The sequence below is a fragment of the Triturus cristatus genome, chromosome 9 (assembly GCF_964204655.1).
Source record: "Triturus cristatus chromosome 9, aTriCri1.1, whole genome shotgun sequence".
In the NCBI taxonomy this organism is placed as follows: Eukaryota; Metazoa; Chordata; class Amphibia; order Caudata; family Salamandridae; genus Triturus; species Triturus cristatus.
Window position 1 is genome coordinate 922,003,350 of NC_140592.1, and position 24,460 is coordinate 922,027,809.

At 47.2% G+C, this 24,460-nt stretch overlaps 1 protein-coding gene and 1 pseudogene across 2 annotated transcripts in view; both read right to left on the reverse strand.

Annotated features, from left to right (window-relative positions):
• PPP4R4 (protein phosphatase 4 regulatory subunit 4) overlaps positions 1-24,460 on the reverse strand; it is a 2,085,322-nt gene that overhangs the window by 785,055 nt on the left and 1,275,807 nt on the right. The gene's annotated exons all lie outside the window — the stretch shown is intronic.
• LOC146799063 (SRSF protein kinase 1 pseudogene) lies at positions 9,001-13,764 on the reverse strand (annotated as a pseudogene). Its single transcript, XR_014968840.1, has one exon. The product of XR_014968840.1 is annotated as an SRSF protein kinase 1 pseudogene (transcript).

Sequence of the window (24,460 nt, forward strand, 5' to 3'; positions counted from 1 at the left end):
AATGAGTCCAACGTCCTTTCCAGTAAAATCCTAAACCACACTAGCCACTGTATCTCTGAGATCTAGTGGCAAGTCGTCCACTGTCAGCAAGGGGAACAATGAAACACTCAAATTTTGATTTGCCAATTTAAACGCAATGTCCTCATCATTTGTTTGGAGCTCAATACCCTTTGGGGTGTAATGTATAACACAATTCAAAATACACAACAAATTGCGTCCCAAAAGACACACATGGCTCGAGTCCCCCACCACAAACTGATGATTATCCTCAAACATCCCTATCTTACCGGGTACTTCTTCCATCAAGAAGTATGACATACTTTTATTTGCAACTCCTACAACTTGGATTGATTTTCCCGAGAGTGGTAGGTTGGAGGTCTCTGCTGTTTTCACAGTAGAGAAGGTAGCACCAGTGTCAATCAAAAAGCTGACATTATGACCATCCACATCAGCATCGACATATGGTCCACTCTGGTCTACCTGTAAGACTCTGCCAAGTGTATAGTCTTCCTCCCCTCTCTATAAGGATTGATCAGTGTTGGAGTCATTAAAAGCCTCAAACATGAGATATTGTTGCGAGAGAACATTGTTATAAGATACATTCTTTGTGGCTTGTGGTGGCATCAGAGGCTGTGCAACCTGCATCACAGGGCCTTGAGACACTCCCATATTTTAAGATATTGGTCCAGGCACATTCTGAGGTTGTACAACATTACACTGTGACTGATTAAAACTCCCCAGTCTGATTTTGATTTGTGGAATTTAGACGACATGCGCGCCTTCAATGGCCCACCCTAGTGCAATAGTGACACAGGCTAATTTTCTTTAGGGTAGAAAAGTCTACCCCAGTCTTGGATTTACTGGAACAACCATGTCTTTCTTTTGCCCCTGCATTCCTCTATCCTGTTGCACCTGAACTCCTTGTTTGTATGTCCCTTACACAGAGAAAACATTTCCATCATAGGGCTGACCTAGTCCTCCTCTCTGAGCAGCCTTCATCTGTAGCAACATAAGTTTCTCCTTCATCCTTGTATGCCTCATCTCAATCTCATCGCTGTAATACTTGGCACAATGCAGAATTTGACCGATAGACTTATTCTACCAACAAATTAAATGCTGTTGGATCATCAGGTTAATTTCAGATCATCGCCATGTTACAAATCTAGACATGAACTGTTCAAGAAGCTTCTGTTCAAGAGCATCTATTCCAATGTATTGTTTGAAAGCCTGCAACAACCTCTCATCGTATGCATGATTTGTCTCCTTAGGCTCCTGGGTGGCTCTGTCAATCTTAACTCAGTAAAAATCCTGCAGAGCCACCTTAGCCTTTAACCATGTAATCACCTAATCGTATTTTTTCAGCTTTCATCTCAATCTCGGGAAGTCCTTTGTAAAAGCGGCAAGATCACCCGTTCCCCAAGGCACATGTACATATGCTCCACTTGGCACTTCTCATAAAGGTAAAGCTTGAAGTTCTACTCAATTATTTCCCAGTGCTGTTTTGGAAGCCTTCCGTTTCACCCATTTCTCTTCCCATTTATCCAAATTTGTGTATGGGGTACTGGCACTCTCAGATTCTCTATATCTTGAATACTAAATGCACGTCAAGCTTTTTCTGTGACGTCCTAGTTCATTCTACATCAACATCATACTTACTGGCCAATCCAGAAAAAAATGAATGTGCCGGTCATGCCATGTAACATCTTTACACCTAAACAACAGTTCATTCTGTCGATAGGAGTCTATTCATTAAAGCTCTAAAGTTCCACCTATCATTGCATCCTACTCAGTCTTTAGTTTGAGTACATCCACTAAATCCACCTTTGCAGCTAACTTAATAGACCCCTGGCTTGGTCCAGAGCTTTGACTTTCATTAGTATTGTTACTTTCTGTAGGAGAGTAGGATCTGCTTCACATGGGTACCCCCACTTTTGCTGGTGTTTCACTGTTTTTAGACCTTAGTCTGGCTGTGGCCCTGCTAATCAGGACCCCAGCTAGCTGCTTCCTCTCTAAAATGGTTTCCATGTACATTAGGTACATTTCGAATTGGATTCTGGAGTGCCTTATAAGCACCTAGTATATGGTATACTATGTACCTAGGGCATAGGTACCTCAGAGGCCTACCAGGGGCTGAAGCATGTATTATGCCACCCCTGGGAAGCACTCCAAAATGACACCACAGGTCTGCTACTGCTGCCTGGGTATGGTGGTGCCTGCACCCCTTACTGTGGTATAGGCTACCTATATCACTACCATTGTACACACATATAAAACCTATAAGTCACTCCTACAGCAGGCCTTAACAATCCTGAAGGCAGAGTGCTTGGTTTTTATGTGAGAGGGTGCCCCTGCATGAGCAGAGCCCCTCTGCAGCGTTCGGAGTACCTCCTCTGATGCTGTTTGTGGTGCAGCCTGACCATATACTCTTAAGTGCATTATAACCTCGCGGTAAATGCTAACTTTGGACTGACTGCATGGAAACATGTCGTGTTTGGTGTCAAACGCTTTGGAACACTACACCACCACCCCCCACCAGTTCTGGCAGCGGGGGTAGCATTCCACCCTTCTAGAGGGAGAGACATGTTCACACTGGTCTACCCAGTAAAGACGTTCTACTGCCCTGGCATCACAAACTGGATGCCACTGCCACAGACACGGGTCTGGCCTCCTGCTGCTGACCGAAACTGCGGCAGGGGAGGCCTGGACAATAGGTTTCCTGTCCCAGGGAGGTGTAACCACCTCCCCAGACAGGCAGATGTGTATTGGGGCTGGGCGGGAGCACTCTTCTGGTGCTTTGAAATCCTGCACTGGGGGCACACTTAGTGTCCCTGTGCATAGTCCAGTTCAAACCGGTTGCAGGGGCTACCTGCCCCTGCTCTGGCGCTAAACTGGACAAAGGAAATGGGTGTAACCACCCCTCTTTCCAAACCCTCCCATAGGTGGGTCCCTAGAGTATGTCCAACCCCCAAGTTTTGTATAAGTATGGCAACCCAGTCCTTGCGACTTTAGATTACCCTGGACGAAACACAACATATATACTGTACCTTCGACGTTCTACTTTAACTAGAAGACTGAAGAAATCTCCCTTGGGGTCAAGGAGTGACTCCCCAGCTTGGCAGGCACCAAAGAAGCAACTGTCCGGTCTGAAATTCTGAAGCTCCCGCTGGACGCCGAAGTCTCTGCATCCCCAGAGGTGGATTTCCAAATTTCCCAGAGGCTAACCTGAGTCCACAGCAAAGCTGAGGCCCATGGCTATCGTGGGTGACATGGAACCGTGACCCCTGGACACTGTAATCTTTTGCTGATCCATCATCTTCCTGGTCTTCCTTGAAGTTGTGCTTTGGGCTCCGAGTAGCCCCAGCCTTGAGCACCTCCTGCACCAAAGATTCCTGGCCTCCACTCCACGAGTGACCCGTGGGCCAATTTCCAGTGCAACCGCTCGAGGCTCCTTTGCGATCGCTAGCCCGTTGGCTAGTAGGTCCCCACGAAGGCAACTCCTCTTCTGATTGGGCTTTCCTGGTTGCTCCAGATGTGCCCCGACTTACCCTTGCTGGGTGAGTCCCCCAGACCTTGCTGGTCTGCACCGACGTCCTCTCTCTGTTTCCAAGTGACTTGCCGTTGCCAAGGCTTGTTGGGTCCAATCTGGTCGCCGACACCGCAGCACTCAACAAATTTCGTGGGACAGCTCGAATCCAGCTCCTGGTTGTCGTCAACACCTCCTGGACCTCGTGGCTGAAGAGTCAAGACACCCGTCAACTCACCTGAAGCACCCAACATCTGTGGGCATTGGACTATCGTGCTCCTGGTCACTGGTAAGTGACCCAGACTCTGTCCCCTCTGCTTTCAGGTTCCTTCCATCCTCGATCCAGGCTTGGATCTTTCCGGACACTTCTCCTCTTCTTGAGCAGCTTCCATTGAAAACAGCGACGCGACCCGACACCATTTGACACCTATGCACCTGGCTTCCCTGGGTGAGGTAACTCAAGTACTCCGGTGCTCCCGTGGGTGCTAGCCCTAGACAACTCTAAGTCCAAAAGGGTTCACTCGTAGCCATCCTCTAAGTGTCCTTAAACTCTTAATTTCCAACTGCGACTTTCCCCATAGAAGTTAACGGCGATTCGCGGCTGTGTTCTCCCACTGTATGCATCCCCGTGGGTCCCCTGTGTCACTACCTTGGGTGGTTCCTTGTGGTCCAAGCACTTCTACAGGCTCTAGGCCTTGTATCTAGCTCAGTCATGGTTCTTATACCACTTTATTGGTGTATGGGTTGGTACGCCCCTAGGGCCCAAACGTGTATTTGTGCTTTTACTTTTGAATACTGACTTGTAACTTAAGTATTCGAACTCCAGCCTCATAAAGAGACTAGAGGGGTGTGTTTTATCTTAAATACATATATTTTAAATATATACCTGGTGTGGTTGTCCTTTCATTTGGCCATTCAAGAGATTATAGACTGGTAAAACAAGCTGCTTTACATTCCTTCAAGACTTAGCCTGAAGGCTGCTCTCCATAGCTACCACTAGGATAGCTTTCAATAAGGGTTGTCTTTAACCTATCACCATAAGGGGTTGTTTGGACTGATACAAGGTGCCCACTATAACTAGTGGACAGCATATATCAGGCCAACTTCTCACACTTTCTTTCACCATTTCTCTAAATGAAAAACTTTGAATATGTGTTGAATCTCAGGTGGTCTTTGCATAGTAGTGGTTTCTCAAGGTGTGCTGTTACGCACTCTATGAAGTGTTTACAACACAGGTGAATCTAACCCTGTTAATTCAGAAAGAGATGTTACGGGTCTGGGCCCAGTTTGAAGTGCAGAAGAATATGCAGTCGCTGCACAAGGGTTACTCGCATTCATCTGAGTCAATGGAACAAATCTTGTGTGAGGACTCTTTCCTGAGATGTTCCCCCCTCTGCAACTACAGACATTCTCTGAGTTTAATTCCCACTTGAATTTGGATCATCCAGGGGAATGATAGGACCAATGGTAACCGGTACTATAGGAGCATCTGGAATCCTTGAAACAGGAGTGGAATCACAATGTCCTGAGACTTGCATCTCTTCCGTCATCACAGCTTGGAAATTTCCAGTCAAAATAATCCAACAACACCTGGAATAGGAGCCACTGGATCTGAAGCACTTGCAGCGTTATTGGTGGTATCCAGGCTTTCCCCATTCTTGTTGTGCGACTGACTATACAGGGTGGACATTCTCCTAACAGTCCATCCAACAGACTATCACTAGTGTCACTGTCATTGTCTTCTCGTCCCTCTCCCCTTCAATCTTTTTTTCCCCTTGTTCCTTCTTAGCTATCTTGCCTCCATCAATCACTAATGCAGAGTACAATCCCGCTTCCTCGATCATATCTACTCTCTACCTCTTTTGTTGTTCACCCCAAGCATTAAGCGCTTCAAACTGTGTAGGTCAAGGTAATGGCTTCATTGCAAATAACATCTACTAAATCCCTTCTTAGATTAGGACAGCCACATTGAAGTAGTGTAGGATAGTTTGTTGTTATAAGGGGTTCTTGAATGAAGTATTGTGTATTTTTGTCTCCTTATTACTTATGCAGCCGTGAGTGAAGTAGCTATTTTCTTTTTGTTGTATAGGGTGAATTAAATAGGTTTATTGTACTGCATTTACAAAAAAGACAAGACGATGCACCCAAGAGTCATCCGACCCAGTCACTATTACTAGGGGGACTCGGCAGGGCTGCCCACTTTCCCCCTTACTGTTCGATTTTTACATCGAACCCTTTGCGCAACAACTGAGGGAGGAGGTCAACATCAAACCTTTCTCATATAAAGGTTGGGAAAGGAAAGTAGCCCTTTATGCCGATGATGTGCTTATTCTTACTTCGGATGTTGCCACCGCACTCCCTTTGGTGTTAAAGTTAGCCCATCTATTTGGCCAGGTTTCCGGTTACGAAATAAATGATGCCAAAACCGAGATGCTTGTCTGGAATGATGACGGGCAAGCTAGGGATCTACAAGCAGGCTCTTCGATGAGGTATTTGGGCTTACATATTGGGAAGGACATAGGGAAAATTGCTCAAGTTAACCTAACAGCAGTAGCTAAAGAGTGTCGCAGGTTATTGCTTTCATGGTCTTGTATTCTACTATCTCTAATTGGGAGGGTTAACTTAATTAAAATGTCGATTCTTCCTAAAGTTTCTTTTTTGTTTTCTACCATTCCCCTGCATTTTGATTTCTCTTGTTTAGTTAAGTTACAGTCAGATATAACATCTTTCATCTGGAATAATAAACAGGCAAGGATTTCTTGGATAAAGCTTAGGAGGCGAAGGGACAAAGGGGGCCTGGCTGCCCCTGACTTGAAACTATATGCTTGGGCTTTTCAGTTAACTCATTCCCGTATGTTGTTAAAATTACCTTATGACTACGGGGTGGGGCGGATGTTTTCAGCCATGCTAGAAGGGGAAAAAGTTAGCCAATCTGCCTTTTTATTTAAATTTGGCAACCCCAAGTACTTTAAAAAAATTAAACTGAAAGTATTACAGGGTTTGGCAAAGTTGTGGGCCGAAGTCACTAGATCTATTAAACAAGGCTACTATTGTGATAAGACTCCGTTATGGGGGCTACCTGAAAACCCTGACTGGCTCGGAGATATCTTAGCGGCACCTATAAGAGATGCAGGCCTAGAGGTCTGGGGAGATCTCTTTTTTGAAGGGGAGTTGCTTGCATGGGAACAGCTGCAGGCTAAGATTGGCCCTAACCTCTCAAGGTTTAAATACTTTCAAATGCATAGCTGGACTCAGGCCTATAAAACTCAACCCCTCGGAAGAAATAGGTTCCTACTTGGAGGATGTAGCCCACTTATAAATAATCTGGTTAACAACCCCTTGGGTAAGAAAGAGACTTCACAGTGGTATCGACTATTATTGGAAGAAACGGATGGCGTCTTTAATTTGCCGGACCTGCTGTGGAGCCCTTTAATTTCTGGTCCCAAAGCACAAGAACTCTGGTCAGTATCATTCGACCTTTTATACACCATAGTGAAGCCATCTTGGCTACGCAGGAACCATTTGTTTACTTTGCATCGGGCATATTATTCTCCCCTTAGATTATCTAAATTCTCCGAGGGCAACTCTATTGCGTGCTCAAGGTGTGGTCTTCTGGCTGCTTCGGACACCCATATGTTTTTTGACTGCCCCACTTTACAGCCATACTGGGCAGCTATCAGTAATACTCTAACCATTTCATTGGGGGTCCATGTTAATATTGACTTATCTCTAGCGATTTTCGGGGTCTTGGAAGGAGTACAACTTGCAGCCAAAAAATTGGTGTTCTACGCGGTGCTGTTGGCAAGAAGGGAGATCTGCAAGAAGTGGAAAGACCCGACTCCACCCTCCTTCAGTGAATGGCAGACCTCCGTTTTGTCTACATCACGTATGGACCTTGTTAGAGCTGGCAATCAGAATAAGAGAGCTTTCTGGCATTTGTTATCATGGGTTCACTGATTTCCGGGGTTTTTTTTTTTTTTTTTCTTTTCTTTTTTTCCCCGGGTCCCATGATTATCCTATTATGGTGCTCCCATTGCCGTTTACACCATGTGATTTGTCTCTACCTGGTCCTAGCCCGGGCTCACCTTGGTGGTTTATAAAATGGGAATCGCTTGCCTCTTCGCCTTCTAAGATTGACACTGCAATGGCTGAGGGATATTGTGTACCTTCCATCTCGTTTTCCTTATCCCTGCCAGTTCTTATGAACTGAGACAGTCATGTGCAAGCTAATCTGGCTTGGCATTGGAACCATGGAAGCAATGAGGACAAAAAAAAAAAAAAGAAAAAAAAAAAAAAAAAAAAAGGACGATGCACCCAAGTATAATGAATAAAAATGTGGTGTTCTTTTAGACTGAAACTGCAAATACAAATTCCTAGCCAGTCAGCACTTTCAGGTATCGAGGAAGTTCAAGAGAATATGGGCATGGAGTGACTGATAGGCCACTGCTCAAGGGGAGCCAATAAGCCATGAAGTAGCTCTTTCGGCTAAATAGTGCGCACTGGCTCAGCTGAGAGCAGAAAGTGCTGATTCTATCTCTTGGTGCTTTAGGACAAAGTTATTCCCACAGTCGAATGGTATAGGAAAGCATAAGTAACCAATGATACCAGGAACATATTAACCACTTGCCTTCTCAAGGAGCTATGGGACATCGTCCTTTAACGAACAATTCTGAAAAGCCAACAGCATAAGAAGTAACGGCAAGTTAGTCCGTTAGATTCCAGTTTTGATTAAAACAGCTACATGTCCCCTTTCCATTTAGTTATTTGACTTTGTACGTAATAACTCAGAATTTAGGGTTGTGGTGATAGCTTGTACATATGTGTTCTCTGGGGATTGAGGTGGGGAGGAGCCAAATAACGAACAGATCAAAGGGTAACATACCTACCAAACAATTAAGCAGCAAACCCAAAATAATGCATCTGCCAGCTTAAGGGATAGAGAGGTAGTGGTAACCAACTGACCGAACATAAAAAGCATGACTAAATGATAACATATGATTCAACTTTAAATAGGAAGCAAAACACTGCTTGGTCACCTTTTGGCAGAGATGCAAACATATAGTGGACACATTTAGGTGGGAGAATCAAGGTGAATAGCCTGATCACGGTTACTGAATGGGAAAAAGCAAACCAAGTCCTACTTAAGTAGGGGTAAGAGAGCAAGTTATTAACTAGGACAAGAAGTCAGGAGAAAACAGACACAGAAGAGGAGAAAAAACAATGAACATTTAAGGAAACTTGCACTTGCAATGTAATTTGCAAAGATAATAACCTTACAACATTAGGGAACACGGTTGCTTGAAAATGTATAGAGGACCTCTTCAACACACACAAAAAGGAAATCTAACAAGCAGAAGTCTCTTGGATCTTCGCAATCTAGAGGATTCAGAGGTGACTTTTTAGTGCTTGAAACTTCCACATGCATCTTGTTTGAGTCTACTCGGTCCATAGGAAAAGAGGCATCTGCTACTCAAAACTGTGACTGGGCATATTTATTTCAGAGTGGCAAACAAAAACTTGAAGTCCCATTTATTTCTGTGATCCACTTGGGCTGAGATTAGGGAACACTGGTGAAAAACAATTACAAAAAAAACACAATTATTAGCTAGGTTAATAATAAATCAACAAACAGTAACTCCTCGCAAAGTAAGACCTTAAATCTATATGTAATTCTAAATGCAAAAGTCAGCAGCACTGCACAAGCATCATTCTATTCCAACAACACTTTTTCAAGTGTCTTTCAAGAAACTGGATGTGCAGTGCCCTGATTTCAGCTCTGCACAGAGGAGGGGCTTGGGTTGCTGCTGCATGTTCGTCTGCTTTATCTGCAGAGTGACTATCTCTCGAGGCTGGGGTATTAACCAACTGAAGCTTACACAACATACATGGAGCCGCCTGCCAGATAGGGTTGAAATGTTCTGCATTACAGTGCCTACTGAAACAACCTCTAGGCACCGGTGGTCCGTTTCTTCAACTTAAAGGAGGTAGTGGGGAAGTAAAAAAAACTAAACCAAAACAAGATTCTCAAACTGTTTCATTCATTTCCTACCCTCTCAAACCCTAACCCGGAAAGGCTCACCACCCAAAAATGCGATTCTAGTTCATTACAAGGAATGTGTCCTTTGGAGATCGTCCAGTGAGCAATGAATCCAGAACAGCAAGGACCGCCATTGCCAGTTCTTTATTCCAGTCTATGTGCTGGTTATCTTTGGCAAAGTTCAGTCAAGGCAGAGTAGCATAAAGTTTCCCTGTCGTCAGACACTTGGGCCACAGAGCTACAATGTTGGAAATCTGTAAAGTCTTGAAGTACAATTTTTTCTCCGTGAAAGACTTCAGTTCGGCAACGGGAGAGGTATAGATGTGGAAGGAAATATGGATTATTAGGTGGAGGGTGCAGGAACACAACGTGCTTTTTGTTGAAAGAGCACAGAGAAATGGGCTGGGAACGGAGTAAAAGTGTCAGAGGCTATGGCTCAAGCCAAGGATGACGTAGGCATTCAGACGCTGTAGCTCGTTTTTCTGGAACCAGCTCCAGCATCGGTAAAAGGAAGTCTGTGAACCCTGCAGCTTCCTCTTGGGTCCACTCGTATTTTTCAACAAGCACTTCAAAAAGGCCCCATGGCTTCAGCTTTGTGATGTGTTTCAGCTCACCTTTTTTGTTGAAAAAGTCCTTGGAGTACTTTCCTGCCACAATGAGCTTGCGAGGTACTTTCCCCAGAAGTTCTATGATCAGTGCAATGTGATCTTCGTCTCTGGAGTAGTCTTCTCCAGAATGGGGATCAAATAAAAAGTCACCTGTTGCCAATTCAAATGCCATACAAGCTGTGCTCCAAATATCAGCAGGTGTGCCATATCCTGAACCAATCAACACTTCTAAAGAGCGGTACTGCCGAGTTTGAATATCTTCTGTGAAATGTTTATGCACCCAGCATGCATTTCCAAGATCAGCAATCTTTACTTGTAACTTCTCTGCATTCTGAGGATCCAGTGGATTCAAAAGAAAGTTCCCAGCAGTAGATTTTTCTTTGTTGTCCAAGGAGCCACTCTCCTCGTCCTCAGAAGGTATCTCCAAACGAACACTCTCTTGCAACTGGCTAATTGCCTCACTTTCATTGAAGGTGGGTCCAATATTGGAGTAAGACTGACATGTGTTATCAAGGGCGCCAGATATTAAGGGTCCACACTTAGCATTTTCTACTTCCTGGGTATCGCCAGTGTATGGGTCATTCATCAAATTGTCCGGCTGGTGAGACAGCTGCAGGGCTATCTCATTTCCATTGTGTAAATCCTGGTCCTTGAAATCTGTATCATGAAGATCCACACCTGTGTTCAAGTCTGCCGGAAGACCATTGAAATTAGACTCAGCTGGGACACCCTCCATGTTGCTATTCGAGATTTCGTTCCTGAACTGGATGGTTGGCCCTCCATCTTCCTCTTCTTCTGTCACCTCACTTCCAGGGCTCTGCAGTAGCGGTATTGGGGTGAGCAAGCCGTCACCTCTGTCTGGGACTTGCTCTGTTGGAGCCTTTTCCATTTCTTCTATTTCCTGAATGCGCTTCTCCAGCAGTTCTGCCTGTCGCTTCTGTTTTTTTTTCTGTTTTTTCTTTTTATTCTTTGACATTTTGGCAGCTGGTTTAGGCTGAGGTGCTGTACTCACTGCAGAGCCAGATGGAGGCGGTGCTCCTGAACGTTGCCACTCCGTAGCTTCAGCAGCCAGTCGCCTAACATACTGATCATTCACGCATAGAAGAATATTCTCAGGTTTTATGTCTGTATGGATGATCTGGCACTTTGAATGCAAGTAATCCAGACCCTGTAGAACCTGTTGAATGATGCTCTTAACGCAGGGAAGTGGCAAACCCTGGTAGCTTGATTTGATGATCCACTTTAGGAGATGATGACCCAGAACCTCAAACACCATGCACACATGAGTGCCGTTTGCTCCTGGGATTTTAAAGTCATCCAGAAGTTGAACCACCATCTCTCTCCTTGGGTCACTTGGGTCGGTATTTCGTACACATTTAAGCAATTTGATTTCATCAAGGGCAGTTTCGGTGTAGTGTTCTGCACTCTTCACAACTTTCATAGCCACAAATCGATTCACCCGCAAATCCCAGGAAATCCACACGGTTGAGAAATGACCCCAGCCCAACTTTCGGATGACATGGTACCGCCCATTGAAGAGATCTCCTATTTTAACATGGTGGTATCCGCCTTTGCGGTAATCGCTGGGATCTTCTTGTTCGTCGTCATCAGAACCAAGGATCTCTTCCTCTTCTTCAGGCTCCTGTGACTCATTCTCACACTCTCGGGTGAAACCTCTGTGATGAGCATCAGACTTTTTTTGTGTCCTTTTGGCTTTAGTGCGTTTCTTTCGTGCTTGTATCGCTAGAACTTTTCTCTCCATGGTTGCCGTCGGTCTCCGTGCAGCTCGATCCTGCGCACTCCCTCCCGCCGTCGTACACGCGCCTCACAACGGACTTCCCAGCAACCCTATAGGGTGAATCCAGTTTCCACGTTTTCACGCCGACGCTGAACCGCTGATTGAAGGGAGCAAGCAGGAAGACGCCAAAACCGCCGAACTGCTGTTCACGGCTCCCCCGCTGATCCCCGGCTTTTCTGCCTTTCTTCTGTACTCTACGGGGCTTTTAACATACAGCCGCGGGCAGCCAGCCAGGAAGCCAAGCGGGGCCAAGCAGGGCTGAGTGTGTTTAAGAGACTGCTACTGTTCATCTCGTGAGTGAGTGGAGTGGACTAAGCTAGCGGGAAGGGACGGCTCCCCCACAGCAAGAGATTGTTACCGGCGCTACATGTCTTACCAGTGTTTCCAATGACTGGTGCGAGTGGGAGATTGTTACCGCGAGCGGCGCAAGGAGGAGACTGCTGCAGGTTTCAAGTCGAGCTGGGCTGAGCCGGGCGGTGTTGTGTAATATCCAGTGTTGCCAGATTTTTAGACCAGTCCCAAGCCCAATGCAGCTGAAATACAAGCCCAAAACAAGCCCAATCCGACCAGTTCCAGCCCAAAAACCAGCCCAAATTAGCAAGTGTCCAATTAAGCGCAAAACGACATCAGAACCAATTTTAATGACAAATATACATTCTATTCAGTGGTCGAAGTGGGAAAAAAAAAGTAGGGGAACTGTGGGCGTGGCATCAGGGGGCGGGAATATTCCGAGGATTGGGTCAGTGGGCGGAGTCAGAGGTGTGGCTAAAAAAAAAGAGCAAAACATCCCAATTTTTTAGTATGTTTGGCATTTCATTGACAAGTTACAGCTTATGATGTTATTTAATGCAACCAATAGATACACGTTTATTTGAGGTTTAATTCATGAGTTTTTTGACATTAAAATTCATTTACAATGTGGGATACGTCTTCCATCACAGAATGTCCCAAATACGCATATAGATGGAATCATAAGCCATTTGTTTCAGTCATGCAGTTTCTTTCATTAGCACTTCTCCCTTTTTCTAACCATTTCTGAACATAACATTTGGCTTTAGATTCGATGACAGGAAGCCCCACGTGTTGGGGAGCACTGTTGATGACATCATTCTGTGCCCCACAGTCAATGCAAAATTGTATTCATGTGTTTTTACATGCTTCACGCAACATGTCATGAAGCCAGCATTAGATGCCTCTTAGTTTCCCGTTATTGTATCTAGACCTAGCACTCTAAAACAACCCAGACCTGTTGGTTTTGCAGATGCTTTTAGCAGTATCAGATGAATGAGATACAACTATTTTATGAGTAGTTTGTGTAATTACCACTCAAGTTAGATAGCAATCAGAATTGCAAATGCATCAATTCTGAAATTATGAGACTCAAACATTGATAGAGTCAAAAATAGGTAGTGGTCCTCAGATTATTTCAATCCGTTATTTTCTCCCCTACAGGCTACTATCCTCTGCAATCACTATTAGGCACCTTCCTCCTCTTAGGACTCGTACCCCCCAGGATGGCTCCCAGCCCCTGCCCCCCAACCAAACCCACAAATTAATGCTTGACAACCAGAGCTGTGGGATAAAAAAGGCCATGTTTATTACAATTCATCACACAAACATGACAGTATATAATTCATACAATTTGATACGATATGGAATTATCAAATTCAATAATTCAATCGTTAAACAATATTTATATTCAAGTTGCCCCTAGCCTCGTGCCAGTCGGGCAGAACTCAATTTATTCACCAGAAAACGTTGTCTATTGCTCCAGCACTAAGGGGCCTTCTGGCTCGCTTCGCCCAACCAACTGAGAACCACGCAAGGCGCAACCCACCTGCGTCCTTGAGGGGTGAGCCCCTGTCATCTGGTCTAGGTCCGCCACCTGAGGGGCCCACCCCTCCACCACCAGGCTGCTCATCGGGGCTCGTAGGGAATAACCAGGGGCGGAAGCCCCATGCCCTATTTTTAAACTGGCGCCCTTGCCCCCAGCCGGTGTCCCATTCTCTCTGGGGTGAGCTTACCGTCTCTCCACCTCAGTGCTGGCCTACGGAATATGCCGGAGGACTCCCCTTATCAATGTAAAGGCAATTTATGTGACCTCTTTACCGCCACACTCTATTCCCTATCCAACACCTCCCCAATCTCAAACTTTAGGGACGGGTGGGTGGGAGATTAGAAAGGAGACAACCGTGTACCGGGGCCGGCGCGGCAAGTAAAGAGAGGGCGAGGACACGGGCGAGTTGCCCTAAATAGGCCCCCGCCCTCTCCACCCCTCGGGTGCCGGCCGGAAATGATGTCACGACGTTGACCCGGAAGTTATTCGTGATGCCGTCCTGTTACTCCACCTGTGAAGATCACCAAGGGGGGAGGGGGGGCGTGCCCGGGTGCCCGAGTCCTAAGTGCGCGCTTCATTATATTTCGCGCTTGTCATAAGACTCGTACCCCCCAGGATGGCTCCCAGCCCCTGCCCCCCAACCAAACCCACAAATTAATGCTTGACAACCAGAGCTGTGGGATAAAAAAGGCCATGTTTATTACAATTCATCACACAAACATGACAGTATATAATTCATACAATTTGATACGATATGGAATTATCAAATTCAATAATTCAATCATTAAACAATATTTATATTCAAGTTGCCCCTAGCCTCGTGCCAGTCGGGCAGAACTCAATTTATTCACCAGAAAACGTTGTCTATTGCTCCAGCACTAAGGGGCCTTCTGGCTCGCTTCGCCCAACCAACTGAGAACCACGCAAGGCGCAACCCACCTGCGTCCTTGAGGGGTGAGCCCCTGTCATCTGGTCTAGGTCCGCCACCTGAGGGGCCCACCCCTCCACCACCAGGCTGCTCATCGGGGCTCGTAGGGAATAACCAGGGGCGGAAGCCCCATGCCCTATTTTTAAACTGGCGCCCTTGCCCCCAGCCGGTGTCCCATTCTCTCTGGGGTGAGCTTACCGTCTCTCCACCTCAGTGCTGGCCTACGGAATATGCCGGAGGACTCCCCTTATCAATGTAAAGGCAATTTATGTGACCTCTTTACCGCCACAAGGGGGACCAGGGCAGACCGCCCTTCGCCCTCCCCACCCCAAGCGACCTGTGACCCCTAGGTTCTCAATCTTCAGGCTTGGAGCAAATCTGATTCAAATGGCCTGGTTCGTCCGTCATGTTACCTCTGCCATGGAAGATAACCCACCCAGGGAACAGGAGTCCCACACGACGCCTTGCGCCCGCTGTCACTGTGCGTGCAGCACCTGCCCTACCGGCCCTGCCCACAGGCAGGCTACCCAGGGTCTACACCGCTCCTACCACACTACCTAACTCTTGTCCCGCGCCATAACTATCCTGCTGCGCATGACGCGGCTCCCCTTCTTGTTCTTTGCCCAACGTGGGGCACGAACCTACGACCCTGAGAGTAAGAATCTCACACTCTACTGACTGAGCTAGCCAGGCTCCCTAATCCTGCATCTAGTGACCACTCAGGCGCACCGCCGGCTGCGGGAAATGGCCCTGCAAGCAATATATCCCAACTGCGCGTGGGACTGTCAAGAGAATCGCTGAGCATGCATACTCCTGTGAACCTCCCACCCGCCACTCCGTGGACCTGCTATAAAATTGCGTCGGGAGAGGGCCAGTCTACCCTAGCTGACCCAGTGTCCGGCCACTGCCGCCCTCCCGCCGCTCTGAGACGCTAAGCCCGCACAAGCCTGCTCCCCCTGGAGGATCCCTCGCAAGCGCCCCAATACCCTGCATCTGCTGCGGGAAATCGGGTAAAATGGTCGAATGACTGCTGTTGCAGTAGGGGATACATTGCCAGACACATACTAATATTTTATTCCTCAGGAAGGAATTACCCCAAATGTACCCATGAAAGTAACCACCAACTGTTGCGACCTCGCGCCAGATACGGGCTCGCCTTTCAGTCCTCCGTCCCTGCCCGCTGCCTCCACTGGGCTTCACAAAGGGAGAAGAAAAAAGGGACACTACCCAAGTCCTGCAAGGTAGAAACCGTCCCAGGGGTACCTGAGCCTTTCCAATCACTGGTGCATAGGTGAAGTGAGTTGTACGACCCCCCGGAGTGTACCACTAGGCACTACTGCCCCAATCACCACTCCCCGAGCCGTGTCCCACGTCCCCCCAGGGAAGCTCGGTGAAAAAAGGCCACACTCACTAAGCATCCTCCTACCCTGCTACACGCTAAAGAAACCGCCTCTACGTCCCCAGATACATAGCGACGTATGCTGCGTGCATAAGCAGGGACAAGTCCTGGCCCAGGGTCCCATACGCCAAAGGAAAAAGAGGAGTGCCAGCTCACGCCCACCCCGGCCAGAATGGAGAAGGAAATCGTGCCCCCGGGACTCAAATATACAGAAGCGGGAGGCGCCCAACCACACGCTGCCTGCCCAGGGCAAAAAGAGGGGGGGGGGGAGCCTAGTGGAAATGCAGGCCCCCCCCTAAGATTGCACCGAGGGAACCGCGAACCCACGTCAATTGGACGAATACGACCCACTGGCCCCAATGCGGCTATATCCGACACATCCCGTGCGTATACCTCCCCCCAAAGCGAACCGACCTCAAAGGCGTATATGCCACAGGCGATGAGGAAGGGGCAACTCCAATGTTGGGGCAAAGCCAGGCACAGACCGGCCCTAAGAGGACCCCGGGTTAAGCAAAGGACTATTTACAAGACGACCCGAAGCGCATGACGCGAGAAAGTCGCCATGGATCTATAGCCTGTTTTCATCAACAGCATCGGCGAGAGAAAGACCCTCCCCGAGAACTGTCTCCCCCTATTCTCGAGTAATTCCAAGCTCACAACCCCTGGCCATTCCAGCCAGCACCGCAAGTCAATAACAACTTCTGCACTGCCGCCAGCCACCTTTGGTGACAAACAGAATTCATTTGCAAAATACCTTAGGAGACCAAGTCTACTGCTGCGGATTAATTCGCTCCGTCCTGGCCCCACCTAATGATAGAATAATTTGGAGTCTTTACACTTCTGGGTTTTTTGAAGGTGCTGCACGACCAAAAGATATTGAGCGTTTGCGCACTATACATGCGCACCAGATACGTTACCCAAGGCCACACCCCTTTCTTTTCCGGCACGAGGAGATTAAGTGCTTTGCCCAGAAACCCTGCACTTAGACGGCGCGAGCCTGGTTCACCAGACTATTTTAGTGGGCTATGCACTAGCTCGGTATGCGTGTAAAGCCTAGATTCAGTCTACGTCACTTTCATATATACAAAGCTTGCGAAAAACATCATCCATGAAGCCAGGTATTTACAGATGAAGATAAGGAGTCCACTATGCTCAAGCCCTGCATGTGTGCCAGTTCTTCCCATAACCCCAGAGTAGGCACAATGCGCAGTGAAGCCGCTGGGTGTATCGCAAGGCACTGGCTCCTAACCCACTGTGTTTTCCTTCTGGCCCCCCCACTAGTCAGCATGTGCTCCTGACCCAGCACTGAACCCATTGATACTACTCCATGACTATTAGTGTAACTTGAAACCGCCTCGCACAGACTTCAATCGGAAGCCCAAAAAACCACAATCCGGCACCCACCACGCAGTGAAATTTAAGAGGAAAAGGTGCGATTAAACGGCGGGACAATAGTTTTTATCGCAATCCCCCCAACTTCTACTCTAGAGCTGCGCATTTTAAAACCCTTTATGCACTGGTGCGGAAATGGTTATAATCTGCGGAAGAACTCTCGTCCTTTCACCAGTCACTTTATCTGCACCTATTCACCCCTTCTACCCTATTCCCTCTCATATACCGGATAGATTTCAAAGAGGTGCCTAGTTGAGGGAGTTGTTGCCCTCCCTTCCTTCCACCTGTACTACTCTGTGGTCAGTAAGTAAATGAATACCACTTCAAACACTGAAATACTTGGATTTGAACGACTTACGCTAAAATAAACGAAAACGACAATCCTCCTTACAATCGTTATCGTTCACTAAAAGTAAAAGTACACATACACACACTGCCCCGCCGAGGCTCAAACATTGGTAGAGTCAAAAATAGGTAGTGGTCCTCAGATTATTTCAATCCGTTATTTTCTCCCCTACAGGCTACTATCCTCTGCAATCACTATTAGGCACCTTCCTCCTCTGTCTCTCCATGAGCACTGTAGGTGTATAGGAATACCACCCACCAGAGACTGCATGGGAGAAGTTCAAACATGAATGGCAAAATATCCTAGTTTGCAAATGTTTTCCACATAATTATAACTCTGCCATGTTTGCCACATAAAGCACCATCTGCTTCATAAGCTGATGGTTTTACCTAAAAATTTGTTTGCATCTCAAATGGATCAAAACAACGTGACTTGTGTTGCTGTGAAGTGGAGGGCCCTTTACAAAGGTTGACTGGTCACGTTCTCAGGGCTGCTATTAATGAGGCGAAAGCTTTACAGAGACTGTTAGTATGTGTAAAAATTTCAAAATAACAAAGTATCAGAAAATGTACCACATTAAGCTGCAGTCTTTCTTTGCTGCATAATTTAGTCAACACTGCAACATAATTTTGCCCTCCATTGCTGCGTAATTGCAGCGGCCCAAAAGCAGGCAGCACATGTTAAAAGTGCTTGCTGCTTGAAGCAAAGAGACACCGTGAAGTTTGAGAATTTAGGGACATATTTACGGGAATGGTGGTGCAACGCATCAAGTTACTTTGCTGTGCTGCCCTGGGTCACAGGGAAAGGGCAGAAATGCACCGTCTTTATCCAATACGGTGCATTCCTGCCCTTTCCAAGTGTGCTGGTGCCGTATCGTCAGCCTAGCGCCAACGCAGGCACCCTTGCACCATGGTGCAAGGGTGCCTCCATTGCATGCAGCATTGTTTTTGTGCACAAAAGCAAACCTGAGAGGCTTTTTCCTCTTTGTATGAGTGCTGCACATATAGAAAGAGGAAAACATGGAGAAATAAAGATTTTTCTCCTTGTTGTGCCTCCCTTGGGGAGGCGTCGGATTTTGAATCAGTCCCAGGTTTACAAGTCCTTGTAAATCTGGGAATGCATAAAAAACGTGAGAGTTGAGTGGGAACACCCACTGCAACGCCTCCCTTGTGCAGAGTAAGTCAAAGCAGCAATTTGCGCTGTGTTGATTTACTCCATATTTATGAAACCATTCAGAGCCATGCAAAGTGGCTTTGCGTGGCTTCATAAATATGATTTGCAGATTTGTGACGTGCATTTACCACGTTCCATGGTGCAAGCATGACGCAAGGCCCTTGTAAACATGCCCCTTAGTCTGGTGTGCATGCAAATCCTGCATTGCCAATCCCTGGTGAGTTGCATTAATACTACTGGAACAAGGCCAATGGAGGCACCTATGTGTGAGGCGGACTGGCCTCAAGGGTCCTGTGACCTCAGTGACAAAGACACTGCTGTTCTGGTAGATAAGCAGAACGTGAGAGCTGTGACAAACTAACCTTTCCTCCAGCTAGGGGTTCAGCATACACTCCATGGTGGGCATATCAATGTAACTAGATCTCAACAGTCCGAATCTGTATTTGTTTTCATAGGCTGCTGTTCAATACTCTTACAGTTGCATCCATCAGAGCGGTGCACTCACAGGTGAATTCACTACGGGGGAACCACCAGAGTCGTGCACTCACAGGTGAATTCACTGCATGGAATAGACCAGAGCTGTGCACTCACAAGTAAATTCACTGCACGGAATCCATCAGAGCCGTGCACTCACGGGTGAATTAACTGCACGGAATCCACCAGAGCGGTGCACTCATGGGTGAATTCACTGCACGGAATCCACCAGAGTCGTGCACTCATAGGTGAATTCACTGCATGAAATAGACCAGAGCAGTACACTCACGGCTGAATTCACTGCACGACATTGATCAGAGCCGTGCACTCAGGGGTGAATTTACTGCACGGAATCCATCAGAGTCGTGCACTCACAGGTGAATTCACTGCATGAAATAGACCAGAGCAGTACACTCACGGCTGAATTCACTGCACGACATTGATCAGAGCCGTGCACTCAGGGGTGAATTTACTGCACGGAATCCATCAGAGCGGTGCACTTACAGGTGAATTCACTGCGGGAAATCCACCAGAGCCGTGCACTCACAGGTGAATTCACTGCATGGAATAAACCAGAGCCATTCTCTCATGGGTGAATTTACTGTATAGAATCCACCAGAGTGTGCACTCACAGGTGAATTCACTGCACAGAAACCACCAGAGCTGTGCACTCACAAGTGAATTCACTGCATGGAATAGACCAGAGCCGTGCACTCACAGGTAAATTCACTGCACGGAATCCATCAGAGCGGTGCACTCATGGGTGAATTCACTGCACGGCATCCATTAGTGCCGTGCACTCACGAGTGAATTCACTGCATGGTGATGAGGAGACAAAAGGGAACAAACATGGCTATCGACACTTCCTAAAGGCTCACAGAGGCAGCACGTGCGGCTGTTGCTAATATGTAACAGACCACCCAAGACATGTTCAGACCACAGAGGGCGAGTGCAGTCTTATAGCGCCTCGCTCATTAACCGTAAGACGTGCAGCTGCATCTGTGCAGTGACTTGGCAAAATGTAATAGGCTCCGCGGAATAGTTTTATAGTCCATTAAATCAAACATATGAGATGCTTTTACAGCACACATCTAAAACTTAAGTATTTAAAAGTGTTCTGTTACGTAATAATAAAGAACAAGCATTTGCAATGCAATAGGTCTCGCGTTTACGCGAGTTTAAGCTATCGGCATTGTAAATGATTGCCTTTTATTTATGTTTTAAAAACGAAAACAAAAATAAAAGGCATTGTTATTTGCTATGTCAATAGCTCAGACCCACGTAAATGCGAGACCAATTGCATTGCAAATGCTTGTTTTAAAAAGCGCCAAGGTTTGAGCACAGTCTGCCACAGAATTCCACATGAAGTCCTCTTCCTTTCCGTGTGGCATCGTCAGTCTGGGTGAGCTGGAAAATAAAGGGCAGATGAGGTCAAGGGCGGGGCCGCCAATGCGTCCTAATGTGTCCATTGTATTGGTCACAGTGAGGGCAGGTGGGTGGCCTCCTCACTAAATGAGGTGTAAATCACCGCACAGCCGGGCCCATCAGAGGTAGCCGGGTTTTTGTGCTGATTGATTGCTCCTCCATTGCACCTCGGCTCCTACAGTGCTGCTGGGCAGGTCTCTGCCCACAGATACAGTGGGGAAGGGGGAGGGGGTCCTGGCAGCTGCAGATGCCTTCCTCGCTATGCAGCACACCGGCCTGGATGATCCTGTAGTTTGTTTTTTTTAAAGCTCAGAGCATTCCTGCCGTCCCGGGACGCATTTTTGAAATGAAAAAGTAGGGGAACGGACTTTGCTAAATTAAATAAGTAGGGGCATGCCGTGCCCCTCCGTTCCCGCCCACTTCGACCACTGATTCTATTCAATATACAGATGGTGGGAGGGTGTTAGCAGCAAGGCACATACTTTGCATATGCTTCATTTAAATTGTTTTTATCATTAACATGGCCATGGATGCAAGGCAACAATAAAAAATGTCCAGCGAACTGGTGAGTAATGATCCTGCTGAAGAGCAGCCCTTTGCCCGTTTGTAGTTTTGAAATGCAGATAGGCTGTATTTTATTTGGATAGCTCAGTGGGTTACTGCCTTTGTCACAGAGATTCTTGTGTTACTTGCAGTTCAGAAATTACAATCCTAACATAGGACAGTGACCTATGAACTGTCATCAAAGAGCTGCATACAAACATGGATGGTACAGTTAGACCTTTTTTTGTGTTACTATATAGTTAGAAATTCCCCAGTCTTTCATTATTTTAATGTTGCTCGAATGAGTTTGGGCCGATATACATTTTTATTAGTAAAGCCAACCCCCAACCACTGGGTCATTGATGAGGCGCAAAAAAATACTTTCGCACTAGCGCGCCGCTAAAACACGACTGTTCAGAAATTACAATCCTAACATAGGACAGTGACCTATGAACTGTCATCAAAGAGCTGCATACAAACATGGATGGTACGGTTAGACCTTTTTTTGTGTTACTATATAGTTAGAAATTCCCCAGTCTTTCATTATTTTAATGTTGCTCAAATGACTTTGGGCCGATATACATTTTTATTAGTAAAGCCAACCCCCAACCACTGGGTATGCTTTAAATCCCGAGTTTGTGCTTTACCAGCCCAAACCCTCTCAAAATATACTGCCCAACAGTATGGATGACATTTAATTCCTACACCTTGTAATCCTCATTGACTTATGTGACATTCCCTATAGACTGAATGACATACTTGTATGATTCATTGTCTCTGTATATTGTATGTGTGACACCCTACACTGATATGAATAGCGCTATACAACAAATGAAATGCATATGATAGGGGGCAAAACACAGACATGAAGGCACTGTTGGAGGTTGGTAGTAATGGTATCTGCTGAAAAAGAGGTCATTGATGAGGCGCCAGAAAAGACTTTCGCACTAGCGCGCTGCTAAAACACGATTGTGTCATGATGTATCATGTCTCACTGTCACTTACCTGGTCGCTGGTGAGTCACGCGGTCACCGGTGGTGGGTGGCTGGCACACTGGACACTAACGCTGCCTGGCACTGCAGGCTGGCAGCAGGCACGGTGGCAGTGGCTGGGCCTGGCCGCTGGCGGGCCTGGGGGCTGGACTCCGAGTGACTGGGGCTGATCTGGTGGGGGCTGGAGTGACTGGGGGCTGGGGCTGGAGCCGCTCGTCTGTCTGGGGCTGGAGCAAGGTGGGCCTGGGGCCTGGGCCTGCGGACTCGTGTCGTCGACTCGTCGTTACTCGTGACTCTGTCTCTCTCTCCTCAGTGAGTCTCACACGTCTTCACTGCCTGGTGCCTGCCTGCGCGGCGCAAACGCCGCTACTGCACAGTACTGTGAGGTGACTCGTGACTGCTGCCTGCCTGTGCATGCATGCTGCACGCTGCACCTGCACTCACACTAGTAGTGACTCACTGACTCCGAGTCCGCAGTCCCGCACAGACAGTCACTCTCGTCGTCGACCGTCAGCAACTCAGCACTCACTCAGCAGAGGAGAGACGACTCGGACTCAGACTGTCACAGAGAGTCTCTAGTCAAGTAGTAGATCGCCATCGCCGCCGCCGCCGAAAAGCGGCGTGCTCACGTCACCCCCACATTTATGGGAACCGTGGGGGCTGACCTAAAATTCATTCCCAGGGCCGTCATTGGTAGCGTTTTCGCGCGTTACACCATGACGGCCCTGGAGACCCCCCCACATTGGCTAATAATTGCCACGGCCACACGTGGGGTATGGTAAAAGTTAGGTGGTGCGTTGTCAGGGGCTCTTCTCTCCGTGTGTGACGTCACGCCCGTAGAGTGTGTGCGCACTGTGCTGCTGCTAACACAAGACTCAGACTTGGTGTGGGCGGCAGTGGCACACGTGACGTGAGGCAGGCCCGGCAGTCGCAGGCAGCACCAGCAACAATGTATCAACTAGTAGTGTGGTAGTCAAGTCAACTACTTAGCCAATGGCAATGGCAACTGCAACATTGACCAATGACTGTTGCGTTGCCTGGCTTGGTTCGTTGTTGGCAAGTTCTGAGTTGCTATGCTACCTGGAACCTGCCTGGCTGGCTGCCCTGAAGACGTGATGTGACGTCACGTGCAGTGCTGCCTCTCTCAGGGTAGGGGGATGGGCTAATGCTTGCTGACTGCTGGCCTGGAAACAACTTTGAAACTTTGATTGACCGCGCGGCGCGCAGTTTAGGCAAGGGCAGAGACAGAGAGGCATGTGATAGTGGTAGTGGGTGTGGGCGCCCGCCCAAGGCCAGTATTTTCCGCACAACGTTACAACACCAGCCCAAAAAGTAGCCCCCCGCCAGGCATGGGTTTTTCCCGCACAACTGGGGAAAAAGTAGCCCAATTGTGCGGGAAATAGCCCAATCTGGCAACCTTGGTAATATCTGGTATCCCCACGGTATCGTGTATCCCCTGCCCTTCGGCACTTTTCGGAAACGAAAATCAGCCCGGGCAGGTTCAGACAGAAGCAGCTGATCACTGCTCGGGCTGAGTTAGGGGATACAGGATACAACAGGATGCCAAACTGGGCTCTGGCGATAAATCACCTGAAACTTTTGCACGAAGAGAGACGGACAGAAATAAACAGAGAGAATGAATCGTAATGGAAATAGACATTAAGTGTATAAACATTGTGAAAGCAAATAATCTATTGCTGAAGCATATCGTAACGAAATAACATGAGGGGAAGAGAATTGAAACAACGGCAGAGGTTCAAATAAGGGGAAAAATAATATCAAAACGAGCGAAAGATTAAAGGGTAAAGGTAAAAAAAAAAAGGCAATGAAAAAAGCAAAGTATTAAAATGGGGAAAGAAAGTGTTTGGATTTTCCAATAATGAATATGTTACAAGGTATTAATGACAAACATATAACTTGCACAATAAGTTGAATAACAGTGCATGTTTAGTGTGACTCATACAACATACTTGGCATTATACCAG